At 50.0% G+C, this 15,847-nt stretch overlaps 1 protein-coding gene across 1 annotated transcript in view; it reads left to right on the forward strand.

Moving 5' to 3' along the window:
- Positions 1–1,098: 1,098 nt before the first annotated feature.
- Trmt9b (tRNA methyltransferase 9B (putative)) overlaps positions 1,099–15,847 on the forward strand; it is a 36,100-nt gene continuing 21,351 nt past the window's right edge. Inside the window, exons 1-2 of the mRNA XM_048330551.1 lie at positions 1,099–1,161; positions 13,554–13,716. The gene's annotated coding sequence lies outside the window, so the exon portion shown is untranslated. The remainder of the gene's footprint in view (positions 1,162–13,553; positions 13,717–15,847) is intronic.

Consider the following 15,847-nt stretch of genomic DNA (forward strand, 5'->3'; position numbering starts at 1 on the left):
AGGTTCCTCCGGACTCCATCCCAGTGCGCAGAGCGCTGCCCCAGCCTGCTTTCCAGCAGCCCCCTTCCCAGGCGCCCCAGGCTGACCGGAGCCCGCGGAGCCCGCGGCCGGCGCGCGCTGGGGAGGGCGGTGGGCAGGGACCCCGCGGGGCGCGCTGGGGAGGGCGGTGGGCAGGGGCCCCGCGGGGCGCGCTGGGGAGGGCGGTGGGCAGGGGCCCCCAAGGCGCGCTGGGGAGGGCGGTGGGCAGGGGCCCCGCGGGGCGCGCTGGGGAGGGCGGTGGGCAGGGGCCCCCAAGGCGCGCTGGGGAGGGCGGTGGGCAGGGGCCCCGCGGGGCGCGCTGGGGAGGGCGGTGGGCAGGGGCCCCCAAGGCGCGCTGGGGAGGGCGGTGGGCAGGGGCCCCGCGGGGCGCGCTGGGGAGGGCGGTGGGCAGGGGCCCCGCGGGGCGCGCTGGGGAGGGCGGTGGGCAGGGGCCCCCCGGGGCGCGCTGGGGAGGGCGGTGGGCAGGGCCCCCGGCGCGCTGGGGAGGGCGGCGGGCAGGGACCCCGCGGGGCGCGCTGGGGAGGGCGGTGGGCAGGGGCCCCCAAGGCGCGCTGGGGAGGGCGGTGGGCAGGGGCCCCCGGGGCGCGCTGGGGAGGGCGGTGGGCAGGGGCCCCCAAGGCGCGCTGGGGAGGGCGGTGGGCAGGGGCCCCGCGGCGCGCTGGGGAGGGCGGTGGGCAGGGGCCCCGCGGGGCGCGCTGGGGAGGGCGGTGGGCAGGGGCCCCGCGGCGCTGGCTCTCGGGCTGCGGACGCTCAGCCGAGGCCGGGGAGGCACTGGCGAGCCCGGCTCACTGCCTCGGTCGCGGCTGCGGTGCCCGCGCTGCTCCCGGCGGCTGCTCGCTGCCCGCCGAGCTCCGGAGCGAGCCGCGCGGGGGTTCGGTGAGGATCCGCGGGCACTCGGGGCCCCGGTGGGGAAGCGCGCGCTCACCGGGTCCGGAGGCCCAGCCGGGTGTGGAGGGCGGGGAAGGGGCGGGAGGAGGCGGGAAGGCCTCCCGCCCCCCCCCCCCTCCGCGGGCCCAGCGGCCCCGGCCCGGCCCGGAGGGCGTTCCGCGAGAACGGGGCCGGGAGGCCGCCCTCTCCGCCGCCCCTGCGGCTGCGCGCGCTCGGGGCTGGGTTCCCGGAAAGGTGAGGGCGCGGGGATCGGGGCGGGGGGTCGGGGCGCGCGCGGGGACGTCCTCGGGGTCGGGGACCCGGTCGCGGGGTCACGGGATCGGGGATCGGGGGGGGGGGGGGGTCGGGCGCGCGGCGACTAGGATCTGTCGGAGCCTAGATCCGGGTGTTGGCCGGAGCCGGGGGTCGCGGGGGTCGCGGGGTCGGACCCCCCACGAGGATCTGCGGCGCCCGAGGCCGCGGGGCCGCGCTCCAACTTCTCTGCCGCGGCCGCGCGCGCGCTCCCCAGGGCTGCGCGCCCCCCCCCCCTTCCTTCCCCGCTCCGGTTCGGAAATCGGTGGCGGGGCGGAGGGCAGGTCCACCTCGCCCGCCCCACGGCCCGGCTCCTCCCCCCCCCCCCCCGCCCCCGGGTTCCCGGCGGGACGCGCGGCGCCCGCGTCTCCTCGGCCCGGGTGAGCGCGCGCGGGGCCGGGGCCGCGGCCGCCCTGGGGCTGTTTACCCGGCCCACGGGAGGCGGGCGCGGGGGGGGGGGGCGCGGGGCGCGCGGGGCGGGGCGTCCTTCCCGCGGGGCGCGCGCGGCTTTCTCCCTCTCCCCCTCCGCCAAGCCGTCGCGGGGGACGCGGCCCTGCGTGGGCTCCGGCCGCGGGAGGCGGGGCGTGACGGCCGCGCGACGCCGGGAAAGTTTCCGGAGCGGGACGGGAGTGCGCGGGACGGGAGGCGGCGGCGGCGGCGGGGCCCGGGCGTCCCCGCGCGGAGGCTGCGGCGCGCGCGTGGGAACCGGCGCTTCGTAAGTAGATCCGTACCCGCCGGTGGGGGGACGGACGGGGGGACGGCGGGGGCCTCGGGGACCCCGCGGGGGGGTGCAGTGCATGGCGTGGGGGGAGAGGCGTCGCGGGGGGTGGGTGGGGTGCATTGCATGGCGTGGGGGGTGGGTGTCGGCCTGGGAGCCGGGAGGGGGCGGCCGGCCTTGCACCCCCAAACCCCCGCGATCCGTGCGACGCGCAGGCACGCGGGGCCTCCGCCTCCCGGGCGCGCACGGGCCCCGCGTTTGGAAGTTCGGGCGCGCGGGTGGGGGCCGGGAGGGGGGAGGGGCGCCCCGGGAACGGCCCGGCGCGCGGGGTCAGGCCGGCCCCGGAGCCCCCGCAGCAGCCTTCCCCGCGGCTGCAGCGGCCGCGGGCCTCGCGGGGGCTCGGAAGCCGTGCGCGCCTCCCCACGCGCGGGCCCGGGCGTCCCGGGGCGCCCCCGCCCGCCCGGAGGAGGCGCGGCTGGGCGTCGGTAGCGCCGGGTCTGGGCCTCGAGGGAAGAACGAATTCCCGGGGAAGCCCCCGTCCGCCTTAGGGGTCGGCAGAAGCCGCACGGTGCCCGGCAGGGACCCGAGGAGGCGCTGCCGCCGTGGGTGCGGACGGACGGACGGACGTGCGTGCGGGGACTCCAGCGCATTCTGTGTCTTGTGAAAGAATGCGCGTGCCTGCGTGTGTGCCTGCGTGTGCGCACGCGTGTGCGTGTGTGCGCCTGCGTGTGTGCACGCGTGTGCGTGTGTGCACGCGCGGTCCTTGGAAGAACCGCGCTCTGACATTTGACACATGAAGCTTGGCCCAGCGCTGCTTTGGGGCCCCGGTAGAGGAGGCTGCGGCGCCCCGGTGGACGAGCCTGAGGGGCCCCGGTAGACGAGGCTGCGGCGCCCCGGTAGAGGAGCCTGCGGGGCCCCGGTGGACGAGCCTGCGGGGCCCCGGTAGAGGAGCCTGCGGGGCCCCGGTGGACGAGGCTGCGGGGCCCCGGTGGACGAGCCTGCGGGGCCCCGGTGGACGAGCCTGCGGGGCCCCGGTAGAGGAGGCTGCGGGGCCCCGGATCTCAGCCTTCGCAGAGGAAAAGGCCGCCGCTCCCTCGCCTCGCCCGCGGTGCTGGCCCGGTGTGTGCCTTTCCACGGGGATGGAGGGAAAGCGCCGCGAGGTGACCCCAGGCGTCCGGCGTCTGTGGGAACGGCCCCCAGATGGACACCATCGCTGCCACAGGCCCGAGGTGGACCCGGGGACCCAGGGCGCAGCTAGGGGAAGCTGCTGCCGACTTCCAGAACTCTCCCTGGGGCTGAGGCCCAGGCAGCTGCAGTTGCTGCTACCAAGTGCTCTCCAAGTGCTCTCCATCCCCATCACCAGACGCGGGATGGTCCGGGAAAGGTGGCCCATGGGTTTCGTTTGTTTGTTTGTTTGTTTGCTCTGTACCATCACTTCTAACAATCTAAACCTCAAGACCAAACCTAGCACACTAAATTGGCTATCTGGTCTGGAAGTAGGAGCCAGGCCAAACTTAATTTATTTTTATTAATTAAATTTTGTTGACAAAGTGTTGTGCAAAAGGAGTACAGTTACATAGCAGGGCAGTGTGTACATATCTTGTGATATCTTACACCCTCGTTTTTCTTTCCCTTCCCTAGATCAGGTAGGCATATATACAATACCCAGTGTACCAAAATCATATACAGTAGCCATGTGGCGTACGCCAAAGGAAATTCACCTAGAACTTTATATATAAAGTCAACAATAGAGTTTGCTTATCCTTGTCTTATATGCACATACATACATAGCTGTTGAGCTATTGTGATCCACTGAGAGGTCTATTTTTGGCCTTTATATGTTGAGTAGTTGTTTGGTTTTAGTTACATAATGTAGGGTTGCTGACCCAAACCTGTGGGAAATACCATTTGACAAGCAGTTTTTGGTTTCACAGACCTGGTCTCTACTGTCTCCCCCTCCCTCCACCTTAATAGTTGTATATCAAGGAGATCATGCCCCTTTGTGCTCTGTGTTCTAGGCTTGTCTCGCTCAACATTATTTGTTCAAGTTCTGACCATTTCCCTGCGAATACCAATATTTCATCATTTCTAATCGCTTCGTAGTATTCCATTGTGTATAGGTACCACAGTTTTTGGATCCATTCATCTGTGGAGGGGCATCTGGGTTGATTCCATATTTTGGCTATTGTGAATTGTGCCGCGATAAACATGGAAGTACCAATGTCTTTTTGATATTTTGAGAACTGTTGTTCAGGATAGATGCCTAGGAGTGGTATGGCTGGGTCATAGGGTAGGTCTATGTTGAGCTTTTTGAGAAACCTCCATACTGTTCTCCAAAGTGGTTGTACTAATTTTCACTCCCACCAACAATGGAGAAGGGTTCCTCTTTCCCCGCACCCCCTCCAGCATTTGTTGTTGCCTGAGTTCAGAGTATAGGCCATTCTCACTGGGGTGAGGTGGGATCTCAGGGTTGTTTTTATTTGCATTTCCTTTACTGCCAGGGATGTTGAGCATTTCCTCCTATGTTTCTTTGTCATTTTTATTTCTTCTCCTGTGAAGTCTCTCTTTAGCTCCTTTGCCCATTTCCTAATTGGTTTACTGGGCTTGGAGGGGCTTAGTTTCTTGAGTTCTCTGTAGATGATGGATATCAGGCCTTTGTCTGTTGCTGTGCTGGTGAGGATCCTTGGGTTTCTAATTTGTCAGTCAACCGCATGTGTTCTCTTAAACCAGCTTTTGTGGGACTGAACTCAGGGCCTTGTGCTTGCTCGGTAGGCACTCTACCACTTGAGTCACACCAACCCTTTTGGGCTTTAGTTAGCTTTTGGGTAAGGTCTCACATTTTTGCCTGACCCAGCCTTACTACTACTTACTTACTACTACTTTGATATATGTAGCTGAAAAAAATACATTAAGATTTTCCATTTGTTTCACCTTCATTCCTCCCTCTTCTAATTCCAAATGTCAGAGGCAAAAACAAGATATTTTATTCGATAATGGACTACTCCTAGATGTATTCATGTAATTTCTAAGTACAAATAAGCCCATCATTCATTACTTAGTAACAGGAAATCCAGCCATATCCACTTTCCTGATTTGCAAAAACGAAGCCTGGTTAAGTGCCAAGGTCTCAAGTGAGTGGTGTAAGTTCAAGCATACTCTAATTTTACAGTCTCTAAAAAGAGCACTTTGGGAGTTAGGGAGAAAGGAAAGGATCAGCAAAAAATATAAGTATACAGATAACTCACCCAGTGAAAAAGCCAGCCAGTCAGCAGGCTAACAGGGACAAGACTGAATTCTTCCTGTGGGTTGTGGGTCATGACTATCTGAGCTTTGGTGAGGAGAACCATTTTAACAGTCATTGGTTTTTCTTTAAAAATATAAAAGAGGAAATTTTAGCCACTTTTGAGGTATCTGCCAACCACCATTGTACCTTTTTGGTATACGAGTTTAGCTCCAAAGAATCTTACATGATTAAACCTTGTGTGATTTCCTACTGTGATGCCGTATTGTGACATAATTCACTCAGCATAATGTCTTCACAATTCATTTATGGTGTTCCAGACACCAGGATGCAATGCCTTCCTAAGGCATAGAGAGTCACTCTATTGTATGAATATGCCATATTTTGTTTATGCACTCCTCAGGGGTTGGACACTCCATTGATTTCCATCTTTTGGCCATAGTACATATTGTATCATGAAGTAGGGTATACAAATAGCTTGTTAAGTCCTTGGTTTCAGTTCATGTGGTGTTTTTGTTCACTTGTTTTTAGTCAGTTTGAACTCAGGGCCTCTTACAGTTTTCCTGTCTGAGCTTCTTGGTGCTTTCAATTCTTTTGATCGATTTGATATACAGCATTAATTTTTTACATGAAGAGATTAAAAGATAGAGGAGAAAGAAAACATTCTCTTCCTCTATGAGATCTTTCTAATCCTATCCTTCAACATAGTAATGCTTCAAGATAGCTGGAGTCTAGCTCTTCCTTTGCAGAAGTCATCAGAAAACAAAGCCAAACAACAAGAGCAAAGCACTTGGTGCATCTAATCTAAAGAAAGTGCCTACTGAAAAGAGTATGTGCTCTCAAATTTCATACGCAAGTACAAACAAAAAAGAAGCATTTTTCTATCACAAATACTATGATTTACTAGCTGTAGATGCTTCTGGAAGATAGGGGGTGGTGTCAAGAATTTCAGATCTGAAGGTGGATTTTTGACAACACAAAGAACTAGCAGGGCAGCTTGGGGGAGAGGGAGCTGAATGACAGAATAGCCTATGTGGCCAAGATCTTTGAAGTCTTCATAGGAAACTGTGAACTTCCTAGGAAATGTGGAACCGAACTCTTTACTGAGTCTGGAAGTGAGATGAAAGTAGATAGACTTCACCTGAAGGTGGACCTTCTAGGTAGAGAAAACTATTCTACCCTTGGCTATAGGTGTGGATATCACAATGCCAATGTCAAGGACATTACTCCATCTGTTCTCATTTTAGCCTATCCCTTTATGGAAGTAACGGCCCTAAAACCAGAGGAAACAACAGCTCTAAAGCTTCTAGCCCATCTCGTGCCATGCCCCTGTAGGCCTGCTACTTTACCTACCACAGAACTGGATTGGATTCTCAATGCAGCTTTCTTCTGCAGGAAGCTCTTCAGGGTCCGTATCTATTTGGATGAAATTCAGCCCTATTTCCTGTCATTTTGCTAGGAAAGAATATTGTGGCTGTTACATAAGCATAGGAAAGAGGACAGTTCATACAGCCTCCGTTCCCTGAAAAAAAAAATGGACAGAGACACTCATGTTGAATCTGTGAGGTTGAACGAGGTACTTGTAAAGATCTTTTTCTCAGCCAAAGCAATTGATGATTTCTTGTCGAGGAGTCTTGTCCATCTATTTTACAAACTAGTTTTAACAAGTTAAAATTTAAAATTATATTGGCAGTGCTCACAGAAGCTTTATTCTCAGTGAGATGTATTCTGGCACAAAGTAGATTACGTGTATCTTATCCTGTGAGAATGAACGTGACCTTGGAAACGCAAAGGTCCCAAGAACCCTAATACAGATAGAGCTGAAGCTCATTGACTTCGCACTGTGGCTGTGTTTTGCCATCAGCAAAGCTCATCTTGCCAACTGTATTGTCAAGTTACCAAATTGTAACACTATAGTTTTGAGCTTTGAACTATTCCCATTGCTCTATGTATTAAGAGCCATCCATTGAAGTAGGAAATGGAAGACTCATTGAATAATTAAAAATCGAATTTTGACATGAAAACTTTTACAGCATGTAAATACTAATCACTGATACATTTACACCGATTACTGGGTACTTTGTGTAACATGTCTTTTTGTTAATGTTGTGCCTGAAAAAACCACTTTGTCTGTTTGTTAAGTATATATAGACCTATAGAATCAATAAGCATGGAATATATAGTCCTTATCCCAAAGAAACTAGTCAGATAATCTTCATATATTAATTCTCACTGGTTCTTACTGATTCTCATACTTATTGGTTCTTATTGAATCTATATTATTTGTAAATTATATCAGTGATATCCACTTTGGTTGCCTTTGTTTTTTGGCTTGTTGTGGTGCCCTTACTGAAGTTTAAACTCAGAGCCTAGGCTCTCCCTGAGACTTTTTGCTGTACCACTTGAGGCACACCTCCATCTCCAACTTTTTAGTGATCAAGGGAGATTAGAATCTTATGGACTTTCTTGCCCAGGCTGGACTCAAACCATAATCTACATCAGATCTCAGCCTTCTGAGTAGCTAGGATTCTAGGCCTGAGCTAGAAGTGTCCTGCTCCATTTGCTTATTTCAGCTCCAGGTTTTGTTTGTTTGCTTGTTTGTTTCTATGCATAAGCTAACAATGACTCATTTTCTAACCATTTAAAAGACTGAAGAATGTAGGCATTCCTACGGAAACTTGGAAAGACTCTAGTCATTATATTATTTCTGTTACTTTAAAGCTAGTTTTAAAATAATTTATTCTACCATTAAAAATACGGCTTCACATTTCCACATTATTGGCATGGGGGTTGGGGAGCTTAAATTTGAAAGCCATGTACACCACTCCCTCAGCAGTAAATTAAACTATTGTGCAAGTAACAAAACAGATGGTATTCTAGCTGTTATGAATGTATCTGTATACCAAAATGATTTCTGCCCGCCCCAGGAATTTCAGGTTGAATGTTTGTTCATTAAAATTGTTTTAATTTAGAGCCAGAATTCTATCTTCTTGCTTAATTTATTTTTAGTTTTTAAAGTAGATTATGACAGAACCCATTGAGGGTTAAAAAATAAGACATTTGTTCATTTTAAACTTGAAGTAATAAACTGTGTGTTCTAATACATAGATTTCTCTTTGCGGAAACAGATACAATCATAAAATGGAGCATGGAAACGGAAAAAAATTAAACTTTCCAAAACAGTCTGGTTTATTCTGAGCACAGACTTAATAACTCCTGCTGCTAGGAGAAGTGCAATTTACAGTCACAGGAAAGCTTAAAATGTCAAACACATTCTCATAAAACACAATGCAAGCTGCCTGCAAATGAGTCCCCTTCTTTCAGCTGGCGTCTTTCCTGGCCTGTGCAGCTTGCATAATTGTGGCCTTTGCTCAGAACTGAGTGGCGCTCCCCGTGATGCAGGCTTTCAGAACATGCCATCGTATTGGTTTTCCCAGGGCTGAAGTAGGTGTGGGTTGCTGTAGACAGTAGAGCACAGTCCAAGACCAGCTTTGAAGGAGAGAAGCAGCATGGAAGTGAACGAGAACCCCAGAGTCCTGAGTGGGAGCCCGGAGGGCTGGCCACCCGAGAGAGGCCTAGTATCCAAGGACTTGGCAGAGGTCACAGGTGCAGCCAGCCTGTCCCTGCGTCCCAGTCCCAGTCCAGAGTGAAGGCAGCCTGTGCGCAGACGATACAGAGGCCAGCAGAAAAGACCTCTCTGCTCATCTGAAAGCCTTCTTCTTGATATTTTAGGTAGGATTCCAACAGATGCAGTTATGTGCTTTGAGCCCAAAGCAGACAAAAGGCAGCAGGTTAGAGAGTGAAGGAGCTCACGAAGGACAACGTAGAGAGCAAGACGTGACAGATGACAAGGCAGGACTGAAGAAAGTTTGAGAAGTAAATTGTCTTCTGCATCCCCTCGATGTAACCAGTCGAGCAGCAGACTCCCTCTCTTCATTCCTTCTGCCTTTCTTCCTTCTTTTCTTGCTAGGGATTGGTCCTGGGGCCTCCTATCTGATAGGCCAGGGCTCTACCACTGGAATATATCCTCAAGCCTCAGCAGACTTTATCTTGTAGTTTATTCCTCCTTGCAATGTGACCATGATGAGCCTGCCCTTCTGGCAATTACAGTCCGCTTCTTCCTGACCCGTGGTTGTGGTTTCCGTTCCCGTTCCCGTTCATGGCCCGGCCTTGGCTTCCAAGCTTTGATCTTGAGCAGCTGCCCCCTGCCTGTCTCATCTCATCCAGGAGATAGGTGACTCGCTGTCCCAGCCTGAGCTTTCCGCACACTCCAGTGGGTTTGATGGTTAATGCGGCTGGCACTGTTGCTTCCACTCCAGACTATGATCTTACAAATATCCAGACAGGTTTAAAAAATTTTGATGCAGAAAATTAAAGTTTCTTTTACCAATGGAAATAAGAATTGGCACGATGCTTTTTTTTATTGGACTACTTACCTACTGTGGTTCACTTGGCTTTACCTGTTCCCAGCCCCTGGGTCTGTGTAGAAGAGTGGGCACAGGGTCTGCGAGGTGAAGAAATTGGAGCAGAAGGGCGTGGCCGCGGAGGAGAGACAAGTATTCGGTAGCAGCCTTGTCTCCTATGAGGTGGCCGCTATTCCCACGGTCTGGACCCTGCTTGGTGTCAGGTCATGGGAGTGTCTATGTGGCATACCACGAGACTTGGAAGTTCTCGCCAGTGAGGGGAGGGTCTTCAGGGTGGCGAGGCAGAGGATGGACCGCAGGACCTGGACCTCTGAGGAAGGCAGGAGTCCTGGGGTGTGCGGAGATCATTAGACTAATGTTTTTTCCTCAAACTTACTTATTCTAGTGTTGATTGACATGTTTCCTTAAAACTGAACTTTGTTCAGTTGTAAAGGGTTCGCCTTTGCAGTCATGGCCTCCCAACTTGTCCCTTTGTGTAATTATGACAGACTTTAAACCACCTACATTTGTCTACCTTATCTGATTCTGTCTGTCATCTGTCTGTCTCATCTATCACCATTCATCTATCCTAGCTTTCAAATGAAGATGAAGAGAGCTCTTCTCTCTTAGTCTGTACCTTTGGTGTTTTTTTTTTGTGTGTGTGTATGGGGGGGGGGTTGTATTGTAAAGCCCACAGGAGTGGACCTCAGGCTGAGGGAGTAAATAGAAGATGGAGAGACACACAAGAGGAACAAATCCTGCTATGTATACCAGACTGTCTGTCTACATCTATACTATGTGGACTCTTCCTGAAACTCAAAGACATCATCAGACTATTTCTTTTACCAACAGATCTCTGCATTGCCTAGCATGGTATCAATAAATATAAATGTAAATATCTGTGTATATTGCTTACACTATTTACATTTATTTATGTAGGTCATGCCAATACTGGGGCTACTCGGAGACTCAGGCTCTCACTTGGCTTTTTTGCACAAAGCTGATATTCAACCACTTGAGCCATACCTCTACTTCTGGTTTTTTCTGGCTAATTGGAGATAAGAATCTCTTAGATTTGTCCAGCCAGGCTGGTTTAAAATCTTCAGCCTCAGATTTCAGCCTCCTGAGGAGCTAGGATTACAGGTGTGAGCCACCAACACTTAGCACACGAATATATTTTATGAAAGACACTAATGTATAATTCATCTTCACATTTCCTCCTTAATTTCTTCCTTAGTAAATCATTGCTCAATTTATAGTTTCGTTGGGCGCAGTGACCTTTACTGAAAAGCCCTTTCTGGAACAGCTGTTTGCCGGTACAGTGACTCCGGGATTCCTCACCCTCTCTTCCTCTGCTGTCCTTCCTGAGAGGGAAGCGGCGGGTAATGGACGTTTCTGCTCCTCCTGTGCTATTGCCTTTCAGAATGTCAGCGTGTTCTCCTCGCAAGCAGCTGGCCCCTTTATCTCATCACAGACTGAGAGGCACCGGCAGCTGGTACCTGGGAGCCAGGTGCTATACGTTCATCTCCTTAAATCTCATATTTGATTTTCATGTCCTTCTTTTCCCTTTACATTCTCTCTACTACAGAATCAACATAAATTATAGTGACAACAAAAATGGCCTAGTTATTGCCTCCAGAGAATCCTGATAGAGATCTCACGATCGATATTAGGTGGCGGGTTTGTTGTTACCTATTTTTATCTCATTCTTCTATAAACACACACAGGCACACAGACACACACGTACACACTCATGCACGCACACACACACACACACGCCTGCATTCAGTTTCCCATCCATATCGTATCAGATCCATTTCGATTATGGAGATCATATCCTGCTCAATGAAATACATTTGTGAATTTTTTCAAGAAAGGGAGTGACAAGTCTCTCTCCTCACAGAGTGGTCCCTCCTGCTGTCTCCTTCCTTTCCACGCATTGTTTGCACATATTGACAGACCCTCTCAGAGCCACAGAATTCCATGTTCTCTCATGTCCTGTTGCTTTGAAGCACTGCGTTTGCTTTCCTCATAGTATTTCAATTAAGAACGCCAGTTGTTCTCTTCCTGTTCTCTTCTACTGTGATCTCCCTGGCAGATCATTAAGGAGTTCTGTGTCGAATGTTAATGGGCCTGTTTTACTTGTCTCATTATTTAGAAGTCACCAAATGTCACTCCAAACTGCCAAAGGGAATATTGCTTGCTGTCTACACTTTCAATCGGTTACATGCTTGCTCTCTCCTGTTACATTTCTGCCTTTATTTTGTATTCCTCTCTATTAGCCTGGAGTCTAGATTTTGGGAGCTCCCATCCCTCCCCATCTTGTGCTTTTCTTACAGTTTCCAAAGGAAGAATGTTGAGGGATGCCGCAGTCAGTATTGGAATCCAATTTAATTATGATAGCATAGGTACCCAGTGCTGACGTGACGATGAATTCTGTGGGGTTTCTGATCCAGTCTGTGTGCAAGGTTCCTGTGTGTCTCTTACATATGTGTCTTTCAGAGGCTACAGAAACAGCATGTCCAAACCTGAACTTCCACCTCTTCTGTGTTCCTCCTGACGATCAGTCCCATTGTCATCGCTTTCATCTTTCTTTTCCTTTCTTCACCTAGTTACCCAATAGACGTTTACTGAATACATAAATCACAATACCAAATACTATGGTGGGGCTCGTAAGAGATGGTGTCCCTATTGAAAGGCACTGCAGTCCATCACAAAACATAGAAGTATTTTCAAATAACCTATGCCCTAATGTAAAGCATAATGTGTTGCTGATCACTTAAGCATCTGAAAAGCTGTTTACTTCTAGTTCGTTTTTATCCCATCTCCTGCAATGGCAGAAATCTGTAAATACACTTTTAAACATAGGTTCATAGGCATTGTGAAATAAGGCTTATCTGTTTAGTTCTTTCTTTTTCTTTCTTTCTCTCCTTCCTTCCTTCCTTCCTTCCTGCCTCCTTCCTTCCCTCTCCCTCTCTTTCCCTCCCTCTCTCCCTCCCTCCCTTCTTTCCTTCCTTCGTTTCCTGTTGGTCCTACCCCTTGAACTCAGGGCCTGGGCACTTGTGCTCAAGGCTAGTGCCCTATCACTTATGCCCAGCTCCACTTCTAGTTTTTTGGTGATTAATTGGAGATAAGAGTCTCACAGACTTTCCTACCCTGACTTTGAACTTCGATCCTCAGATCTTGGCTTCCTGGGTAGATAGGATTACAGGCCTCAGCCACTAGCACCTGACAGTTTTGGTATAATTCCTATCAAAGTTTTCATCTGTTTACCTTGCACACTCTGTCTTCTACCTTACTTTAGTATGGTGGTGGTAACGGTTACGGTCAGCCCTGTGGTTACCACTGCTTCATCTTCAGTCTGTTTGTTTCCTAAATGTTCTGTTGTTAGTCAGCACATGCTGTCCATTTGGTTAAGTCTCCTTAATCTTCTTTGTATGTGCTCCCTCCTCTGAATCCTTGATTTCTTTCTCTGTCTAATGTGTTTCTCTAGTTTTACTTGGGTCCATCCAGGCAATCCTCATCTGTGCGATTGCCAGAGATTTCTAAAACCCAAGTCATACTTTACCATTGCTCCTAGTTAAAGCAATTCAGTGGATCCCATTATGTCATTATATTCAGAAGAAATACTGGGCACCGTAGAATGGCCAAGCAGGGCGTTGTTATGTGACTACACATGTAATTAAGCCACTGGATTCAGTGCTTAGTCTCCACACTTATAATTTTTCCAGGAACAAGGTGAAAACATTCACTGTAACTTGAGGAGAAAGAATTGTGTGTTTTTACTAACAACGTACAATTGGTTTATAAACCAGTCCTGGAATTCTGGTACCTTCCACAGCGTAACTGTGCTTCTGTCCTCCTTTTTGGGTAATTCGTGTGTAGGTCAGGAGGTCACCCTGGTTGTGGCAGTCTCAGTATTTTTCTTTTATGTAACATGACATTTAGTTCTTGTTTTTTTTCCCCCCTCTAGGGCCTGAATCATGTGAAGGATGGCACTATTTGATGTCACTCCTACTTTTCATTTACAGTACACACTAGGAGTCATGAGAAACAACTGTCACTCTCCGCGGGTGGGAGCTGCCACCATTTACAAAGACAAGAAGTAATTTTCTTGTACTCACAAGATGACTCAGGTTAGTAGCTTTCAGCTATTTCTGCAATCCAAATACATGCAGATTTGGGGCAATATGGTTTACTAAACCTAATTCGTGCCAGCTCCTAAAATTTGTAGTTTATGATAGTATAATATCAAGTTGAAATTTATTTTCTTTGCACCAGGTACATAAACTATTGGCAAATCATTTCACAGGATAAGAAAAAAATATATAAGTTCATTTAGTTCGTTAAGATACTTTTCTAAGGTGTTAGCTCATTTTTAAAGGATACTTTTTCAGTATAATGTGTAGGCGTTAAGTTTGAAGTACCAGGTTCTAAAAAGTACGCAGCTAGCTAGTCTTTAAAATTAGTGTATGATAATTGTATAAATAATGAGTTTTCATTATGGCATTTTGATACATGCATATAACATACTTGCGTCGTATTCATCCTTCCTATCTTCTCTTATTCCCACAAAAGCTGCTTTGCAATTTAGTCTTATGACAGAGTCTTAGTACTAATTAACTTTGATTTTCATCTTTGAATTACATATTAGGCATATTTTTGAAACTTAAAGCAGAGTTTTATACACTCTTTTAAAATATTTTATCTTATGTTGCATTTATAAAAGAGGAGCAATTTGTAATCTGTGTGTGTTCTACTATATAAAAATGTGACATTTATTGTCTAAGGTATGTCTATAAAATAGGCCTTTACTAGGGAAGGGGAACAGAAAACATAGCTAGGGAAACTCAGTTTTATCCCTGCTTTTCTCTAAGTGCCCACTGGTTTCATAAGAGTGTTCACAATTTATGACCAAAGAGCTGAGGACCAGCTTGTCTAGACTAAAATATTACTGTGTGGAAGAGGGAGTTGAAGCACTAGCCCACTGATACCTTTGCTTGCTCAGTTAACCATTGAATGATGCTCTGTCTTCAGCAGTATGATATATTACACACACACACACACACACACACACACACACGATCCTACCTCTTCTCCAAGAGCTTATACTCTAGTTGAGAGCACACACGCAAGTGGAAGTTCATGATGCTATTCGGAGAAATGATCTAAGAGTGGTAGAGATAGGCAATTTTCAATGTGTAGAAACAGTGGAGTCGTTATTTCTGTCTGTAGTTACTCATGAAGCCTTCATGGAGGAGAATAATGCAGTACTAACCTGTGAAGGGCATGTCAGCTTTTGGAAGGGGAGAGCAAGAGGACATTGCGGATGACAAAGAACACACCATTGCCTTCACCAAACACCTAAGGAGCTTGGTACAAGACCCACTGAGGAGAACTGAGTAAACATGTCATTCTATTTTCTGCTGCTCTATAAAATACCTGAGGCCAGAACCGTGCACAGGTGGCGTACGCCTGAAATCCTAGAACTCAGCAGGCTGAGGTAGGAGGATCACTAGCCCAAAACTAGCCCTACCGGCGAATCAAAGAGACCGTTATCCCCAGTTCATCACCAAAAAGCCAGAGGTGGAGGTGCAGCTCGAGTGTTAGAAGAGCAGCTTTGAGTAAAAAGGCAAGCATGAGGGGCTGGGGATATAGCCTAGTGGCAAGAGTGCCTGCCTCGGATACACGAGGCCCTAGGTTCGATTCCCCAGCACCACATATACAGAAAACGGCCAGAAGCGGCGCTGTGGCTCAGGTGGCAGAGTGCTAGCCTTGAGCGGGAAGAAGCCAGGGACAGTGCTCAGGCCCTGAGTCCAAGGCCCAGGACTGGCCAAAAAAAAAAAAAAAAAAAAAAAGGCAAGCATGAGTTCAAGGCCCTGAGTTCAAACCCCAGAACTGGTGCATACGTGCGCGCGTGTGCACACACACGTGTGTGCACAGACAAGATCTGGGCACTGATGATTCACACCTGTCATCCTAGCTCCTCAGGAGGCTGAGCATTGAGGGTCATGGTGCCAAGCCCGCCCAGGCCGAAAAGTCCTTGTGAGACTCTTATCTACAGTTAACCACTCAGAAATCGGCAGTGACCTGTGGCTCGTGAGTGGTAGAGCGCGAGCCTTGGACAGAAGGAGCTCAGGGCTGATAAAAAAACAAACCAAGATTTTTAGAGCACCGGAGGCTAGAAGTTTCTAAGTGAGAATGTATTTCTCTCACATTTGGGGAGGCTCCTCCAGGTTGGCCCCCCGCCGACGGCCTCCCTGGACG

This window comes from Perognathus longimembris, chromosome 21 (assembly GCF_023159225.1).
Source record: "Perognathus longimembris pacificus isolate PPM17 chromosome 21, ASM2315922v1, whole genome shotgun sequence".
Classification (NCBI taxonomy): domain Eukaryota; kingdom Metazoa; phylum Chordata; class Mammalia; order Rodentia; family Heteromyidae; genus Perognathus; species Perognathus longimembris.